The 20,190-nt window shown below is 40.4% G+C and overlaps 1 protein-coding gene across 4 annotated transcripts in view; it reads right to left on the bottom strand.

Moving 5' to 3' along the window:
• DISP1 (dispatched RND transporter family member 1) overlaps nucleotides 1-19,863 on the bottom strand; it is a 53,451-nt gene extending 33,588 nt beyond the window's left edge. For 2 of the 4 annotated variants that reach the window (XM_015857271.2, XM_015857267.2), the window contains exon 1: nucleotides 19,718-19,863. The gene's annotated coding sequence lies outside the window, so the exon portion shown is untranslated. Of the gene's footprint in view, nucleotides 1-1,577; nucleotides 1,694-1,962; nucleotides 2,056-19,717 lie in introns of those variants that run through there. The other 2 variants (XM_015857268.1, XM_015857270.2) reach the window with 2 other exon arrangements.
• Nucleotides 19,864-20,190: the final 327 nt, after the last annotated feature.

Consider the following 20,190-nt stretch of genomic DNA (forward strand, 5'->3'; position numbering starts at 1 on the left):
ATTTGAAGTACATTTCAGGCAGTTTATCTTCAGGAAGATTCCTTCACCAGCACACGGGTTTATGTGATTAATGCAACTGCCGCACTTTGAGGATCAATATGATGCAGTTCCTACTTTTGAGAGCAGTGATTACAGTCCATCTATTTTCTGAGCAGTCTATAAATACACATTTTCCCAATTAATGTCTCCCCGGTAAGGAGCAGACTTTCAGCAGTCTGTGCACTTCTACCATGAGGTAGTAGTTAGAAGACAGTTAGGAAGCAGAAGAGATTTCCAGAATGGAAATCTCCCCTCTTCCATTTTGTACCTAGTTCTTCAAAAAAAAAAAGACCCAAAAAAAGGAGCCAATTCTTCCATTCCTCCATACAGCCTGACCTGCTCTGAAGCAGTCCCATCCTGAGCCTGAGCCACCATGATTTCATTTCCTGCATCGCAGGCTGGCTGAGGAATGGCAATTCCTGTGACAGGGAGTTTCCAGATGTCCCCACGCCAGCGCGTAGCTCATGGTGCAGATGGGCACTGGTGAGTCAGTGTTGCCAAGCTGGCACACAAAGCCACTCACCACCACCACCAGCTGTGGGAGCTGGGAAAGGCTGCAGAGGGTGGGAAAGATTGCTCAAGAAATGCAAAATCTATTTTGCTTTTAAGCTAAAGTTACTTTTCTTGGCACAAACAACAGCAGACCATTTACAGAAATCATTTGCCAGGCTTTGCTTAAAGAAATCAATCACAGTGCTCTAGCTAGAAAGCCAGAGCTCATAATAATTAAGCCAAAAATAGAAGTAACAAGGAGCCCTGAAAATTCTTTTCTAGAAGTTTAGTGCCATGATTAAATTATTATAAAATAAGTTAAACATACATGCATAAAGAAAAAAAAAGTGTATATATATATATATATATAGGCACACACACACACACACACACATATATATATAAAGAGCAGAAAGAGCTTCACATAACCAGAGTTCTGGAAAGGGAGAGACAAAGACCTGATGAGAACAAGCCATCCTACAAGAAAAGTATACCTGGCTCTGGAAGGCAGCTACACCTCAATATAGGGAGATCTGTTACAAGTTCCAATGCACTGGTTACAGCTGGGAGGGTCTCATCACACCAACTCTTATTTACACAACTTGCTGACTTGCCATTACCATACAAAAGATATCTAAGTTTTTATAATTGCAAAAATTCTGACCCAAGATAGGTCTAATCCTGCTTACACAGGGGGATAACACACACAAACACACACACAACCCCACATCTTTCTTCATCTAAAACTATTTACTTGTATTGAAAGTCCGACAGGTTTCTGGCTCATCTTGCTGCGCCATTTACATTATTACAGCTGTAAACGGAGGCAAAAAGAAGCTCTCCTAAGGATACAACCCCAGCTACCCTCCCACTGTCCTGACCACATCCACCACCTCACACCGCATGTTAAGGAACCTCTTGACAAACTGTTTCAAAACAGGTTTTCTGTTCATCCTGGAAATCTACACCGGGAAATCTTTTAAGCATCTGCTGCTAACAACAGCAACCCCCCCGTTCTGACAGCAGCGCTAATTGCTCCACGGCACCTCAGACAGGTACAAAGCTGGGATCCGGCAGCAGAGCAGCACCAGGCAGGGAAGCACTTTCACACCGACTTTCTTCGAAAGCGACGCTCTCCCGCAGGACCTTTCCACTTCCCCTCCCGGCCGGAGCCTCCCCGTGCCCAGCTGCTCTAGGACGGCAATACGGCCCCGCCGCCGTCGGTATGACAGCGGATCTGCTCGGACAGCCGCAGCGTGACGCGGGGCTGCTTCTCTCTGTTCTCTCGCCTCCCTCTTGCAAGCGGAGCGCTCCTCTTAGGCTACAAAGCAGCGTTTCAGCCTAAATAACCCGAACGCGGGCAGTACTCCTAGCGAGATCTACACCTTAACGCTTTCTCTCCCACCCGGCTCGATCTCCCTCTGCACTTACCAGGCGCTGGCCGAGCAGCTCGCAGCCCCGAGCCGCCCGCTCGAACAATGGCCCGGTGCCGAGCAGCGCGCAGCGACCAGCCGGCGGCGGCGGGGGCCGGGCCGGGGCGGGCACGGCGGGGCCAGGCCCCCCTGGGGGAGAGGCCGCCTCCCCCCGGCTCAGCGCGGCACTCCCGTGCTGTGGATGGGGGCCTCGGACTCGCGCTGCCGCCCGTCTTTGATCCTTCTGATGAAAGCCAGCGTGGAGATTAAAGCCATATTCCGCAGCGGTGGGTACCCACTGCGACCTCACCTCTCTCCTAACACACACACACAAGATTGCATAGAAATGGAAAGTGAAATCAGCTCGCCCGTAAAACGCAAGCGAGGGAAATAATCGGGGTAAGGGGGCACAATAGTGCCCGGTGTCACTCGGAGTGCTTTCGGAACCTGCCTCGCTCCTCCTTAGCTCCTGCTCCCCACCTCCAGCACCTACTTCCACCCCGTGGTTGTCAACCACCTGCACGGGCTGCAAATCCGAGAGCCGGTCTACCTACAGGTCATAAGGTACAACAAACAGAAACCAGAGATGACAGAATCATTAAGGTCGGAAAAGACCTCTAACATCACCTAGTCCACTGAGCATGTCCCCCAGTGGCACATCTCCACATCTCTTGCAGAACTCCATGGACAGTGACTGCACCACCCCCCTGGGCAGCCTGTGCCACCGCATCACCTCCCTTCTTGAGAAGTTGTTTCAACTGCAACTTGAGGCCATTCCCCCTCATCCTCTCACTGCTACCAAGGAGCAGAGGCTGATCCCCACCCGGCCACAAGCACCTTTCAGGCAGATGTAGAGAGCCACAGGCCTCCCCTGCTTCTCCTCCAGATTGAACAATCCCAGTTCCCGCTCACCTGGGGCTGTCAGTGGTGAAGTGCTCTCTTCTCCCTCCTCTTAAACATATGAAGCTGTGATTTCAGGCCAAGTTGACCCAGTAGGGTGAAGAATGCAGTTCTAGTAAAAGGAATTTCTCATTCACAGGCATCTTTACCCTTACCACAAGAACCACTTGGGCTCTGTTGCCTCAGTGTTCCCCCAGAAATATGCATCCTAGCTCTGGACTGAGTTCAGGTGCACAACAGCTCCCCCTGCTCATCACGATCTGGCCTTTAACAGATGTTCAAAGCCTTCAACACTTTGAAGGAAGAAACTATTTTTTAAACCCAAGCTTCTCTCCTTTCTTACTTCCAAAAAGAATTTTACTGGGTTCAGCAGCCCCCTTTTTCCCTCTTCCATACAACACCAACATCGTATCTAGAAGAAAAGTTTTCTGACGTGAATGGATTCTTCAATAGAAAAACTACCTTCCACCAACATGGAGCCATTCACTGCCGGTGATCCAGGACTGCTTTTACAGGGAACTAATTTAGTGAATAAAACACTAATACTGTAAAGTTCTTAATTACACAAATACTTCTGCATATCAGTTTACAGCTGATACTGTGCCACATCTACTCGCTAAACATCTCAAGGCCTGTTAACGTTTTCTCACCACTTTGATATCTGGGAGGAAGAGCGCTATAAAGATCAAAAGGATTACAACCTACTAAAGCTCTCAGTATTATATGTACTGCACAGATCAGTGTTACTATATCTTGACTTATCAACTCGCTGCAGGTACTTTGTTCCCAAGCATGATAGTAAAGTGAAGATATAATGTACGTTCATAGGTTACGCTAATAAAACATTTCCTGTGCAAATTAAATTTAAATACTGTGTCATATTTTTGAGTTACAGACCTATTCAATTACTGGCTTCGCAGCATCTGAAAGACAAACTCAGCACTGTGAGCAGCTGCAAGAAGAAACGTTTTCCCACATACCATCCTCATAAAACCTTGATTGTCCAATATCCCTTTCAGTGTCCACTTCTGTACTATAGTTAGCTTTTAATGTTTCTACATATCCCGCTGCTCATCTCCAGTGACATCACATGCTGACTTCATCATTTGTAAATGAACAATTAGGAGATAAAACGGAGCTCTGCACCATGTGGAGTACAGGCACAGGAAAACTGGGAAAGGTGGAGAAGAATGGAAGCATTTAGAAAAATTAAAGACAGATTGAAGATGTCAGACTTGATCTGTGGAAACCTAGACAAGATAAATGAGTAACACTATGCTATCTACCACCTGGAAATGCATACACATTTTTCATCATATGCTTAACATCAATATAAAACAGTGAAAATAGTAAGATAGCTTCTAGAACAAAAAGAAAAACTTGCGGAGAGCATCATATTCAAGATTTAACTGAATTATACTTTCATAGAATCACTGAGGTGGGAAAAGACCTCTAAGGTCACCCAGTCCAACTGTCCACCTACCACCAACGTTGCCCACTAAGCCACGTTCCTTAGTATGACATCTACAGTTCTTGAACATCTCCATGGACAGTCACTCCACCACCCCCCTAGGCAGCCTGTGCCAGTGCATCTCCACTCCTTCTGAGAATGGTTCTCTTTGTTATTGTTTCCACATACATAAATTTGAGGCATTACTTTCAGGGCGACCTACATATATAAAAAGATTAGCCTAAAATGAGTTGTATTTACAAGTATGGTTGACACACTGTGTTATGGGGTATGAAGTTTGATTACTCTCTATTCTGATGAGGTACGAAGGGCTCGCAGACTTGATCACCATCCTCTTCTGAAGACAACAGGCAATGCCAGCAAGAACCATCCCCTTCTCTTGGCTGGATGCCTTCACATGACTCTGAGCTTAATGACATTAATCACAGATACTTATTGTAACAGCAGTATCTTTCAGAGACACCAAATCAGGAGAGGCTGAAGGACTTTGATGATGTTAAACTCTAATAGGAGAGGCAGTGGCTCTTTCTGGATGCTCTGGGGACAGATTGATGCTAAAGCACTATGCAAGCGCTCAGGAAAAAAAAAAAAAAAAAAATCTGGGGACAGATTGATGCTAAAGCACTATGCAAGCGCTCAGGAAAAAAAAAAAAAAAAAAATCTTAGAGGTTTTGGAATCCTTGAAGGCCAGGCAAAGGACAGCTGAGACACTGCAGAAATTCTGCTGAATTGCTAATAAAATGGAGAGAATAAGGGACTATGGAATAGAAATAAGGAGCTAATTAGAGGTTAAAAAGACAACACGAGGACTGTATGTAGCACACATGCTCTGAGAGTATTTTATTACACCTACACTGATTTTTTAATACAATTCCTATCCAACTACAAAACTTCCTCTCTTGGCCATGATATTGGTTATTGCAGCTCAGATGCTATGGCCTAGTACTGGCAGTGTGCAGTTTAAATCCATCAGAGCAGTTAGGGAAATGCATTAGGGAACCAATCATTCATTACTTTTCATGCTAACATATAGTTTTGTACATCTGAGGAAATACTGAGCTAGCAGCAGCTACTTGAATTATTCAGAAGGATACACTGGGATTTTCCAGATTACAGCAGTAGACAAGGAGATGTCAACGAACACAGCACTCAGAAGTTAATCAGACTGAATCAACTTGATCCATCATGTTACCAGACCTAATTCAGCTCTAGTCGTGTCACACCACATAATTCTGCAGAGAGAACTTAGTTTCCACACAATACTCCCAAGTGGCCCTGGATCTAGAAATATGTTATAAAGACAGATTGATTTATCTGAGGCTGCAGCCATACAGATGCGATTCAGTGGCTTTAGGCCTAAACTGAAGCTGCAGGTATCAAGCATCATTCCTCTGATGGAAACTCAAAATTGGCATTCTGGAGCCTCTGAACAGCCAGAGGAGCTAATTCACAATCTAGGTTACACAGCCACAGATAGATGAGAATATTTTAAAAGAATAAGAAAGGCCCCTGGAGTAAAAAAACGTACTTAAATGTGTGGGTTTATCTCTCTGAGATGCAGGATGAAGAAGACAAGTGGATGAAACACAAGGTACTAAATGTAAGAACTCACATCCTCTTACACTGACATTGTTCTGTACTTTTTTTCTTCCCCCCAGGGGATAAAGGAGACAAAATTTGAAATAAATATAAGTTGCAATATAAGCAAAATGGATTAAGTACCATCATGTCTCCAGCTGAAGCCTTAAGTACAGAGACTCCCACCTGACTGCCAGTCCCATGAAAATGAAATATTGCCTGATCAATGAATGACGTGAATGAAGTCAGTTGGCTGTCCTTCTCTATTTTCCACTCATCCAGACTTCATCACAAGATCTTTCATAATTTACGTCCCTAAAAAAAGCTGTGGATGAAGCAAATGAAGAGACTGAAAAACCTTCAACTCTGCAAAGCAGTCTTCTCCAGCACTAGTAATGCAGAAGCATTAGACGCTATTGCTATTCCTCATCTATTTGTTGGTGGATTTGGGTTTGCAGTTTCTTTTGGTGGTGTTTTAGGAGATTCTTCCCCTCTATCAAGTAAACAAAGAATTGCTGGTTCATAATTGGGAAATCTGCACACTACATTTTATGCAACAGATCAATTTTAATATTCTGGAAGCTGGACCTGTGTTACTTCAGATGATATGACCTCAAAAAGGCAAAGCACACAAACACACTTCTGAGGGCAAAGAATGACTTTCACTGTCCTCATAGTGCCTAGAACAATATCTTCTTAGTCCCCTGTGTAATTGAAGTCAGGACAATGATGCCACAAACAAATAAAGCAGGATTCTAAACTACTTTGATTGATTTTCTTTAAAGATTCTCTAAGTACAATAGCGACATTTTGCAGTCCTCCTTTCCCAACTAAAAAATGACTCACTGAAGTATTTCTTTAACTGTTTTTCATTGAGATTCTGGGTTTTATCACAAACCACTGCATGTTAAAGGTTGAGATTTATGAAATGTAAGATTATCTTGTTCAACCTATTTACTGTACAGAAACACTAACATGAGCTGAATGATTTTTTTCTGTGAAGATCTAATGGAGGTAAATCTTAAAAAAGGAAAAAAAAAAAGAAAACCCACATAAAATAATCTGCAAAACTGCTTTAATTTGGAAAGTCCATAACATTTTGGAGAAATTTTTAATAGCTTATCTTCAGTTGTAACAGTTCTATCCGGCAAAGAGAGCTCCAGTAATAAGCTACATTAAAATGCAGCTGCATAAACAGGTTTACACAGTTACATTTTCTCATGCACATTCCTTTCTCACAGGTGTACCTTTTCCACTATGAATAAAGTACACTTCAGTGTACCTTATGTGAGCGCATGCATGTAGAATGTTACCTGTAAAACAGTCCAGAACGAACACAGAGGGAAAAATAACAGGATGCTTTACCTGAACAGAAACAAACACGCGACATAAGAAACAGCAACAATTCCACCACTTGGACAACAAGAGTATTACAAGCACCATCCTGATGATACGGTGAAAATTCCTACTGCAGTAGGTTCTCCTAAATAAAGGGAGAAATACACTTTACCAAGTGTAATTTACCAATTTCTGTTACAGTAATTACTATGTTACGACTAACTCGCATATAACCAAGGAAATAACAAAACTCTGTTTTCCCCCATCATTTAGAAAAATCCAGACAGCAGTAGTCCATAAAACCTAACTACTATTTTTAACTGGGAAAAAAGGGGGAAAAAAGTGACTTTCTCTCTCACTTTTAACTTGGGGACAATTGTTTTGTGCCCAAGTTTCAGAAAACCAAAAATGTAACTTTAACACTTATTGTAACTGCCAAAGTACTGCTAGATCAAACTCTCAGACTACATTTATGCATCTTATGATTTCATTTCATCTCAGCTAAAGAAAAGAAAGCTATTTACTCACTTAAAAGCAAATTCTGGTTAGTCTGACATACTTCTACCTATTGAAATTTCAGCTTTCAACCTATAGGCAGTTCCTTGGCTTCGGAAAAACAGTGAGGAAAAAAAAAACTACCACTTCTTAATTATCCTTTTTTTTTTTTTTTTTTTTTTTTTTTTTTCTGAAGGGGTTTCTAGAAGTAATGGCCCAAGTCTTCAAACGCTGCATGAAAAAGCTCCTCTGCTCTCCCTCTGTGCACAGCCTCCATCACACCTTTACCACTCCTCATTAGCAAAGTGAAATAAGCACTGACGTTTTTTCCTTCAGGAATAAAAATAAAGATCTGAGTGTTTTGAGTAAACATTGCTGCCCATAGAAAAGGTTTTATCTGATGTGAGCTGTACTGACACACTAATGAAGGCCTGACAGACAAGGCAAGAGAAAATGTTATTTGAGCACAAACTCGATGTTTGCTCACTAGACCGCTCGCCTTTCAGAGAGCTGCCCTTACAGAACGCAGGCAATGTGAAGTCAATCTTTTCTCACTGTCTCTTGGCAAACAGATGTGAGCCTGGGAACATCTCCTACTTTCAGATCCATGAGGAACCAGACTTTTCGCAGCATCGGCCTTCACACCTTTAGAAGGAGATGTCAGATTTCTCTGGGACTCTCTGATTTCACGCTGTTTAGGCTAAACTCCAGTGACTGTCTACCACACATAAGTCACATCAGTTCCAAAGCTGCTCTCTGAAGTAAGTTTGAGACACATCTGTCTGATCCGCACTTCTAAGCTGAAAAACTTGAGACAAGTCTAAACTATGAAACATCCAACTAACATTTACCTCTTTTTTTTTCCCCCCCCTTAAGCTATTGATTCCTTTTATATTATGCCCAAGGATATTGAGATGTATCTTTAAAAACTTGATTCTCTGGAGTCACAGTTCTGAACTATATTCTCGTCAGCAGAAAACCTCAATCAATTAGTTCTGAATTCTAAAAACCTTTTGAAAAGCACAGGATGTATAGCAATTGTGTTTTTATTGTATTAGTAAGAAATAAACCATGAAGTACAATATCTCTACACGCAGTCCATTTAACAAACAATTTCTGCACTGAAGACATCCAGTGTGGAACAGTTGTCTAAGATGACGTACTTGCAGGTTTTTCAAATCCAGTGATAACTCCTGAGATTTACAATCAAGTAAGTACTGTTGGATAGCTATTTAAAGATCACATTCAAGATCAGACTTTGATTACTTATACTACAGTGTCTATGAGGTATGTCACCAATTCAGTTAGAAGATATTGCTTTTTCTAATTAAAACATGCCACCCATTTTATATGTATTAAATACGCTCCATTTCTAGGAGATCTGACCATACAAGACTTAAATCTACTCCTTAGATTAACTGTCGTATCAGATTAACTCTCTACGCATAAGAATTAAGGAATCTGAAGAGGATTAGCCTCTGAAATGTATTTAGGAGTACAGTTCCTTTGCATAGCTGTGATCTGAGGATCATGAAATACTGCAGGACTCTGAAGCAGCAGGAGTGAGTCTGGTTTGGGGCATAAGAAACAAGGGTATGGGAATTAAGAGAAGACCAATAATTTTTGGTCTTTCCAGAGTAAAACTATGGAAAGCCTTTTATATATCCTGGCAAACCAGAGTGACTGGGTATATGCCAGCAGTAGTACAGTTGTACAGAGTGCTACCCCCCCCACCTCCATACCAGACAGAAGCTATTGAAGACTTCTGGCAGCATTATGACAGCAGCTGCAAAGCAGTTTCATGGCTATGAGAAGTTTTGTCCCTTTGCAGCTCTTTCCCTTCCAGTTCACTTAATTAGAATACATACCTGTTTCAGGGCATGGTCACTGCTAATTTTAATAAAGGTAACAGAACTGTTTATTACTCACCATTGAATCTTTATAGCCAGTCTCGAAGTAGTTAAACGTGAAATTTTTTTACAATTTAAAATCTTATTTAACAGAACAGTCTTGTTTAGTCTAGAGCATTTAACAGTCACCAGCAAGATACTGATTTAATGTGAGCAATGCACACGTCAGGTACTGACCTTCCCAGCAAGGACTCAAGGCCCAGTCAATCAGTGAGAACTGATGAGCAGCAACAAGAAAGTCAACCCATTTACATGAAGATACCCATATTTGCACACTACGTGCTCTTTCCGAACCAACTTCTGTACAAATCTATCAGGGATTTTCACAAACTGAGAAAAGTGAACCAAGTTTATTTTATTCGTTCATTCGAGTGCACGAAATGTAAATTCTACTAAAACAGTGAGAAAAGCAAACAAACCTCACACTCTCCAAAAGACTTCACTTTAGAAAGAAACTAAGTTAGACAGAAACAAAATAAGCAAACAAAATCAAGGAAAACATCCCAATCCATTTCAGAGGACTTGTTCTTCACACCTATATGCCACATTCACTGCTCTTTCTCTCACTTTAAGGCATAACAGGGATCTGCTCATAGCACTCAGACACACATGAAGTCATTCCTAGGTGTTAGAAAATACCCACCTGTGTTCTTCTTGGCTTTGTGGTATGGCCAAGCATGAGACATTGGACAGGATTAGCAATATTTGTGTATGCAGAATGCAAACAGGCGACCTCAAGTTCCTCAGCTACTAAGGAAGGAGTGAGGGCAAAGCATGTATTTCCAGGGACAGTGAAAGAAGAAGAGAAAGGAGCCTGGAATGCTTGTGCCAGGTTATAGAACAAGGGGTTTGAGTGCTAGGTGATAATTTGATAATGCAAGTGCCTAACATGCTAACATGCTACATCACCCTCCCTCCCTTCCTACTCACAGATTAGTCTTAATCACAGTAAGTTCCTCAAATACAACTCACTGTATACCTGCAGAAGCACATTTCCTGGCGTAAGGATGGTGACCATATCAGGCAAGAACAAACAGTGGTTACTCTTTCAGCGGCACCCGCTTCCTTCAGTGACTTTGATGATCAAGGTCTATTCAGAAGTATAAATGTATGTAGAGTGTATGTTATATCATATTCAGTAAAAGTAATAGCATTTGAGTTGATAGATTTTGCTAAAACTTAAAAATTTTGCTCAAGAAAAAAAAATGTAATAAAATACAAAACCAGAACTGCAAAGCAGGGCTAAGCTTAAGCCTTGCTTATTAGGCACAACTTATTAGGCACAATTATTGACTGAATCATTTCTATAAAACAGGCTACTGCTGAACTAGTTTGGAATTCTCACAAAATAACAAGCCGAAGAGCTGAGTTTCAAATGCTTACAAACTGGAGTTCCAGCCCCCATATGTAGGGATTTTTTTTTATTAGGACAAGATGGAGGAAAACTAAATTATTGACGTTCAAAGCCAATATTAAAAATAGTTACAATTTGTAAGGTCACTGAAGGAGTTATTCCTGGGTTTCTTGCTTTGCAACAATCCAACAACATAATTATTTTATGTAAATTTTCATCACAATTGCTGCATTACTTTCTACTAGCATGGCTACCATAACACCAGTCAGAAGCATCAGTGCCCTTCAGTCTATCAGTCAGAGCATGATTCACATGGTCAGGGCTCTTGTTCACAGGGTTCTAAAAGACTGCAGCCACTGTGAGCTCGTTTGCAAGAACAGGTAAACATGAGAAAGCAACAGCAAGCAAAGCTGTGTTCCATTAAAATGGTATGGGTAAAGAAATATGGCATTAGTGCGACTTCAGATGGAGGTAATTGAAGAAAAATTCTGTGCCATACAGTATTTAAAAAGCCCCCTACACTTCAAAAACAAAAGAAAAACTAGGCCCTGTTAAAGTTACTATGCTCCCCCCACCTTACATTTAAGATGGAAAGAAATACTTCCCTCAGGGAAAGGGGCCCAGCTCATAATTTCTGGATTAAACCCATTACTATTAGCTGCAGAGTGAAATTATTAGTGACAGGTTCACTGAATTACCTCTTTACAGAGGTCACTAGAGCTTCCTAGAAACCTAAAACTGCCATTGTAAATTTAGCTAATAACAAATACGTTTTTTAAACTATCAACATTAGAGGTAAACACAAGAACCTGTTTTAACGCCCTGATTATAGTACAATACTTTTTCATTTTCTTCACTTCAAAGTTATAAACTCAGCAATACACAAGTGCTGGCATGCACCACTATTACCTCAACATTTTACATCCACATCTGTGGATACAGAACTGCTGTTGATTTTCAATATGCTCATTCCTACCTTAAAACCGTAAAACAGACCAAGGATACTTTCTGACAAGTACACAAACTGTAGCTTGATCTTGCATTACAAACAGAAGTAACTTTCACTATGCAAAGTTCTTCACTATGAAATTAAGAAAATGTATAAATATCAAGAATCTGGAGAAAAAACAAACAAACAAGAAACAGTATGTACAAAATCTTACCTTCATTCTGTTCATTAATGTCATTTTAAAGCTACACACAATTATTTACAAAGCACCTTGGGCCGAACTTGTTCAGACCATCACTTCACAGGCCCTGCTTAGCTTTGCTTACGCTTCCAAGACTAATCATAAACTCCACGCAGGTAAAACACACACAATCCTTAAAGTACAGCCTGTGTTTCCTCCTTCCCAGGTAAGTGACCTCAGCGTTAGGTTATAAAGGCATTTCCCTTGCTTGTGCTCTTCCTCACCCCATACCTGTAAATTTTGCACCCCTAATTGCACAAAGAATGTTCCTGTTCCCCATCCAGGCAAAGCTGATTAACTAAGCCTCTACTACTTCATCAGAAATCCAAGTTTGAAATTCTTCAGAAGGAAACTCCCCACTCCTTCTCAATCCCCGTGCAATGAGCACCTTTGTCTCTGTTGTCTCCCAAAGTTCTGGTGGATGTTGTCAGACTTGACTAAGAACCTCAGAAGCAATGACAGTAGCTAAAAGCATTTTGCAGTCCCCATTTTTAAGTAAACCTCACCTCAAAATACATGCCATCTTGTTATTGCAGCTGTGCCATGTTTGTTAGCACTGAACCTGCAGAAGTTCTACAGTTCCACACGCCTTACATAAATTTGAAGTGTGCTGCTATACATATTTTGTTTACCTCTAAAAGCTATTGTACAAAAATGTGGGAATCCCACTGACCCTGATCAGAAGATCCCTGCAAAGATAACCAAAATTCAACTGGTGTCATATAGACCACCGCCCATGAAATAAGAGGTATTGATTTGTAAGTACAAAACCAAACAACCACTGAGTGCAGATTTCATGGTATAACTTCAGTTTACAGTTGCTTTTCTAATTTCCTCTTTTTACCACTCAAGATTTTCAGGGCTTTTGTTTTAACCACTAACACATCTCATGCAATTACAAGAACTACCCAGTAAGAGACAGTGATGTAAAAGGCTGAAAAATCACTTTAATAATCAACTCCAAGATTCAGCATTGTCTTTTGTGCTTGGCTTCTGAACAGAGTGGGCAAACAGCTTTCTTTGCTGTGCCAGATTCTTTATCATCATGGCAAAAAACATCACATCGTTCATCTACCTTATGGCACCAGGTTTAGCTTTTCAGATATCCAATTGAGTGAATAGTCTTATTAAGAATTTCTTTGAACTGTTCCATCTTCTGGAATTTATTCTGAATTCAATAAGATTCAGACAAGTACTTCAACAGTAAAGTGTGTCATTCCCACAAATGAAACTAAAATAAAAATCTTAAGTAGGTATCTGAGAAACTCATAAGAAAATTCAAGCATTGAAATCTCAGAGTAGTTTAAATTACTGTACAAAAATATATTTCACTGTAGTTTGCATTCTGTGGGTCTAGCTCCCTTTGCAACAAAAGTCACCTGAATCTGAAGAGAAACTTCTGCTAGTCTTCAAGTCATTAGGTGATCTAAAACGCAACTAACTCCATCAGGGGCTGCAATGAATTACCTACCATCTGGAAACTGTAAAAATCAAAATTATATTAAGAGTAACAAATAAAATATTGAAGCATGATGGTGAAGTCTGACAGCCTTCCAGGAGAATTAATTGGAAAGCTGCCTTTTCTGATGCGCCGTACCACTAGAGCACTCTGAGTGAGAGCCAAGGGGCAGGAGGCATCAGACAACACTACTGAGTAGGCTGTCTCACCTGTGGGCAGCTGTCAGCCTTGGATACAAGCCCTTGGATACAAGCCCTTTTCTTTTCTATATGGATATCTAGCATTCTCTCATTTTAACTTTGAAATCAGATTGCCTAACAAAGAGACAAAAACCAACCAACAAGTTTCAGAACTTTTAAAATGGTTGCAAAAGTACAGCTACCTTTCTCCAGCCAACTCTGTACAGTCTCTTTGCGAAAAATGTAACATAGTTCACAATTAAGTCAAAGGATTATTTGGAGCTGTCTCGCAAAATCACGAGCCAAATATCAGCTGAAGTTGCAAAGGTCTTTATACAGGCTCATAAGTCACATGGCAAATATTGGCAGAAACAGACTTCAGCCTTTACAACATGTATATTCAGCTTCTTGAACACTGTGCCAAAACTCTTGCAAAGATAAGTGAAATATACCAGGGAAATTGTTTTTAATATCTACGGAGTTACTGAATTTATCAAGATAAAGAATACATTTTTCTTCCTACTCTGAGGACAGATGAATCTCCTTCCTCAATATCTAACAGCTGCTACAAACAATAGATGCTAGAAATTCTCCAGGATCCAAAACAATCCATTAGTGTGCAAAGGGCTTTGTAACTTAAAAAACAAAAGTTTATAAAATAAACTCTTCAAATTTCTACACCATCGTCTTGATTTCACTCTGTTTCATTTATTTCATCCAACATCATCTAAGCCTGATATTCACAAAGCTTTTATATCCATAGTTACTGTCCATAAAGTGACTTGTTCATTTCCCATACTGGCCTTAACTCAGAAAAATATTAGTTCCCGCGACCATCATAGAGTAACTGATCAAAAACATGCTCGACTGAGAGAAAAGCAACAAAACCAATCTGACTAAGAACTAAAAAGGCTGCCCTTTCAAAATAGATTTCTTGCCTGGGAAATTGTGTGGTCTATTTGACATAGAGCAGTTCTGCTTATTCCTTAATCCAAAAATGAAAATCATAACCTTTAACCAATTTACTGAAAAGCTTTTCTTTGTTCCACCCACAATTTAAGCCAAATGCATCTCAGCACTGGATCCCAAGCTTTAATTTCCTTCTACTCCTGCTATTGTTACGCCAGCACTTTAAATATTTACCCTTCCCAGATTCCTAAAATGGAAGGAGACATTGCCCTTTTGTAGTGCAGATGATTTGCACAGACCACAAGTAGCGGAGAAATTCTCACGCTTTCATGAGAGGGGATTGGATTTAGAGGACACTTTGTTCGTGACAGGGTAAACTACTCTTTAATAAATTCCAATTGAAGGCTCTTTCTAACACAGAGGGATTATGTACACCTTCCTCATATACAGCGATAAACACTGAAGGCATTAATAAACATTCCTTAGAGAAATGGAGACTTAAATTTTTCACAAAGAGTAGATGCGAGTCAATTGCATCTATATCTGGAAGCACTTAGCACTAAGCTGTTGAAAAGTTGTTTCGCTGTACGTGCCATTGCAATTTATCTCCAAAAACATTAAACTGTTACAATTCAGTAGAAGTAAAAGCTTCGCAGACACACAACAAAATAAACAGAAAAGCCAACAAGGTTAGAAACAAAACACAAGGACTGAACCACATGGAAAACAAAGCTGCAGTTTCCTGGCTAAGGAGTGCTCTGGAGTCTGCATTGGCAACTTTGCCACCAGTGTGGGCAGGCAGCTGTGTGTGCGACACCCCAAGCATTCAGCTCAGCCACCTCCAAGATACTTGTTCCACGTCCCATTTATCAATCAAAGCTTCTGTTCGGTGCTACATTTGATGAGCTACAGCAACATCTAAACAAGATGTAAACAAAGAGTGCTGTGTAGTAATTGGAAGCAAAAATCAGTTATCCTTTTTTCATTCTGTATGCACTGAATTGCCATCTCCTAACTTCACAGCAGTCTGTTGCTAAGGCATTTATTCCTCCTGTTGCAATGTAACGGTACAGGAGACTAATGAAAACCCGCTACAGCCATTGCATGAGAGTCTTAACTGAAGCTGTGAAGTATCAGTATACTATAGAATCCTTTATTTGAAAAAGGTCAAGTTAAAATGCAATTAGAAAGAAAACCTTTGTGCTCCAAGCCTCTTCCTCACTGTAGTGAAAACTTCTTTGTGTGTTCATTCCACGGATAAAGTTAGATTCCCCCTTTCCTTACAGATACCGAAAGCTTGGGGGATAAGCAAATAAATGAGATCACCATAAACCCGGGAATTCCCTAAGAATCCATATGCAACAACTGACAGAGGAATACAATAAAACTGAGAACAAGTAGAAGTCTTCTGCAGAACATGGAGGTGCAATTCCTTGCCATCCAGCTCCAAGGTTTCTGCATTGGGAAGTGCATGCATAGCTAAGGCAGAACAGAGAGAAGCAAAGTGTAAAACCTGCCTTTCACCTTAATGGAGCAAAATAACTCTGGAAACAAAAAAAAAAAAAAAAGAGATTGATTTCTGTGAAATGTGAAAAAAAAAAAAAAAATATTTAAAAGGCAGAGTTGGTACAGCCAAGTCTATTTCACACAGCTCTACCACTCTAACAGTAACCGTCTCTTCTTACGCTCCAGGCATGGCAGCATCTCCTTCATTTAATCCTCCCTTGGTTTTTTCTCTCTCATTTTCTATTCCTGTGTTTATGTCCTGCATTCCTGGCTTTTCCTAATTACAAAATCTTCTAAGCAGAAACTCTGAAGATTAATTTCTAAAAGCAGCAAGCAGTCTCTAGATAAGGAAGGAGAGCTCTCTGGATCTGTCCTGTAGGCAGTCTTAAAATACCTCTCTGCATAAACACTATCTGTCACTGCAAGAAGTTTAGATGTGCGGGACAGCTTTAACCTGCAACTAAGAAGCTTCTGTGGGCAGTCGGGTTCTGTGGATTCCATTAACCAGTTTTGCCTTTTCATCACTGCAGCGTACTGCATTGCAATTGCATCTTCCACAACACTGAAATGTCAGGCATCATAAAGCTCATTTATGAGGCATGTCTCCGCTTTTCCAATTTAGGTTAAAATGATTTGAAAGCAATCTATCCTCCTGCGAGGCAGCAATCAAATGATGAAATCAAATTTTGTTAGAGACTGGAGAGAAACTAATATTCAAAGAAGTCAGCATATAGATTATTTTTTCCCTCCCAAATCAACTTCAAAATCATTCTGAAATCATTCTTTTCCAATTGGGCTACAATATTCAACAAGTTAGAATACAACTGCACTTTACCAACATCAAATCAAACTAGGCAGCTACTTTCAACTGTCAGAAGATCACTGAATAAAATGCTAGCCATTCATCACCAAAGCTCCTACCACTCAGAGAAAATACCGAAAACCAGTAAGCCTCAAAAACACAGAACTTCAGAAATAGCAGTATGTGCCACTATATTATATGTAGACTTTTCTGAAATGCTTTTCATATCTACAAAGTTGCCTTAAAAGAGACAAAAGAACAGTTGTGCGTATCTGTGCACATAGGTGAACAGTTCAGAAGCCTGCACTTCAAACTGTCTGAAAGGATAAAGGGCCCATTTCCCAACTCACCTGTGATGGCCCAAGTACCAGAATTCACAATGATATTCATGAAACACTCCAGATTCCACATCTCTGTGAATTACCTCAACCCTGCAGCTATTGGAAACCCAGTTCACAACACACCTTTGCTTACTGGTTGCATATGTCAATAACTGTCCCATTTGGGCATACTCACAGACATTAACATGCTTCCTAGCAGTATCCAAGAAACTTTTCTAAAGCAGCTTGACTTCATATTCCTTTAATTGTTGGAGATGAAAAGCAGAAAGAACAAAGCAAAACGCATTGATATCTAATGCCTTAAGTACAAAAGTGGTGTTTCCTACAGCTCAGGGCTGGGCTATAAGTATCAAATGTACTGTTGACTTTGTTTTCACTTGAAATCAGAAATAGACATAACATGTCTTGCAGTATCAGAAGGACAATGACAGACGCATGGATGGAAATTAGCAGAAAAATCAAAAATGAGCTCTCAGTGTATCTAGTTCATGAACAAGCTAAAGAAAGCAGGTTTTCTTATTGCAACTACCTGGATTCAATAAAACCTGCTTCTTAACAGAAGATCATAGAATTGTAATGCTAAGCTAGAAATGAAATAGTCACCTCGGATTAAATAGTATCAAATAATTTCTTTACAACTTTGTTGAATCACATTATGTGTTCTTCCATTTAACTTGTTTGAAAGGGCATATTTTAGCAAAATCTGACTTTTAAAGCAGACAGATAAGGCAACATTAGAAAACTGCAAGCGCATCAGTTATGTGGATACATAACAAAGAAATATGCTTGTAATGCTGCATGGTAAGGTACAAAATACCCCTTGCCTTGACTGAGAAACAGTTCTCAGAGCAACCAAGGTTAATTTGCATAGTAATGATCAGCCTTGCAGTGAGACGTGTTTAGATATAGTTAACAGTTCTGTATACATTGTGAGAAGCAGCATCTAGAAACCAGACCTTCCTTCAGAGCAGTCAGTGAATAGAACAGAAACTTTCCCAACACTCAAGAACTGGAATCACCAAGTTCCCAGGGGCTGAGCAATGTCCTTCCCTTCCTTACCTAGGGAAGAGTGTGACTCACAGGCAGCAGCTGCCTGCACATTTAAGTCTCCACTGGAAACCATGCTCATGCACAACATCTGATGTACTTCAGGCAAGTGAAAAACTTCATTACAGCATTCTAAATATGTTTCCAGGAACAGGGGCACACTGAGTTAGGGGCTAAAGAAGTGGAGTTGTCCAGTTGTAACTGCAACAGAAAGAAAAACAGGAACACATTTCCTAGGGTTTTTAAAACTACACTTCAAGAGCTATTGTTAGTAATAGTTGCTCCAAGCTGTAAAAACTGCAGCCTCAAGGGCAAAAGTCAGAGAAACCCTACTGATTTTCCCCAGATTACTCACAGAATTAATAAGATCATTTGGAAGCCAGCCTTGAGGTTATTAGAAATCTCCTCACGTGCCCACAGTACACTTCTGCAGCATTCCTGTTTATAACTCTTTAATGAAGTGCAGCACCGAAGTGGAAATCCTTCTGCCCGCTACTAGACAGTGCTGAAACAATCTGGATATTTACCTATTTCATCTTTCCAATTGAAAAGCTTACAAGAAAAATGAAGCAGATTAACCTTTATTAACTCTTTCCTATGTGGTTCTAAAGCGTTTCATAACAAATCATTCATCACAGAAGTATCAAAACACTATCAATAATACTGATAGGAAAATGCAAATTTTCACAATTATTTATGATATAATACACTGTTCAATTTTAGAGTGTCATGGAAAGTTTCACTTTAAAAATATGTTTTAAAGCCATTGATCTCAGGCAACCCAAATAAAAAGTGCATAGTTTAATTGAGCACTGTTGTTTTGACACAGACTTAGAAATCCTAAACATCAAGAGAACTGAATGGTGACATTCAAACGTTCCTGTCAAGCACAAACTACAGGGTTTATTACAGGTATGTCTTCCCTACACTGCGTAGAAGCTCATTGAGGTTTTCAGTCCAACCAACGCTATAATTTGAGCTCAAGCACCCGGTCCTATACAAACGCTTGGTTCCATCAGTTTCAGTACATTCCTACTTACATAGAACAGAAAGTAAATCAACTACCACCTTTCAGCATCAAAACATGACTTGGCAGCCAGAAACTCAGACATCATCAGCTTGGGATGGGAGGTCAACAGAGCTAAATGCCAAAAAATCACCAGCTACGGGACAGCCTCTCAATAACGTGAGAAGAATAAAGCAAAGCTGAGTAGACATTCACATCAGACAAGTAATAAGTAATACATACATGACAAAGCAGGACCCCCAGACAGGAGCACCAGCGATGTTCTCACCTTGAACTGCTCCACTTTCCTCCTTCCAGAAGAGGAAGATCTCTTTCTCCTCCAGGATCTCCAGCTTGTTGGCAGCAGAAGATGCCCGTTGGCCAGCTCCACCACTGTTACTGGAACTCTTGGCAGCTTGGCTCAGCCTTTAAGGTGAGAGAGAAGAAATAAAACCCACAACCTCAGTAACAGGGACACGGTGGGATATTAAGAAAAAATTACTCTCAGAGTGGTGATGCACTGGCACAGGCTGCGCAGAGGAGTCACTATCCCTGGAGACATTTAAGACTTGTGTGGATGTAGCATGCTGAAAGAGTTACATATTAAAGCAAAAGGTTTCCAGAAAAGCACGAAAAGACTTAAAAGGCTGAAGTGACTTAAGAAGCAGAGTAAAGTTGTAGAACAGCAGAGACTGAACATCATTATCAGGTTGGAATACAAGGATCTGGCCAAGACCTGCCAGAGAGGAACAATGACCTCTT

This window comes from Coturnix japonica, chromosome 3, assembly GCF_001577835.2.
Source record: "Coturnix japonica isolate 7356 chromosome 3, Coturnix japonica 2.1, whole genome shotgun sequence".
Lineage (NCBI taxonomy): Eukaryota > Metazoa > Chordata > Aves > Galliformes > Phasianidae > Coturnix > Coturnix japonica.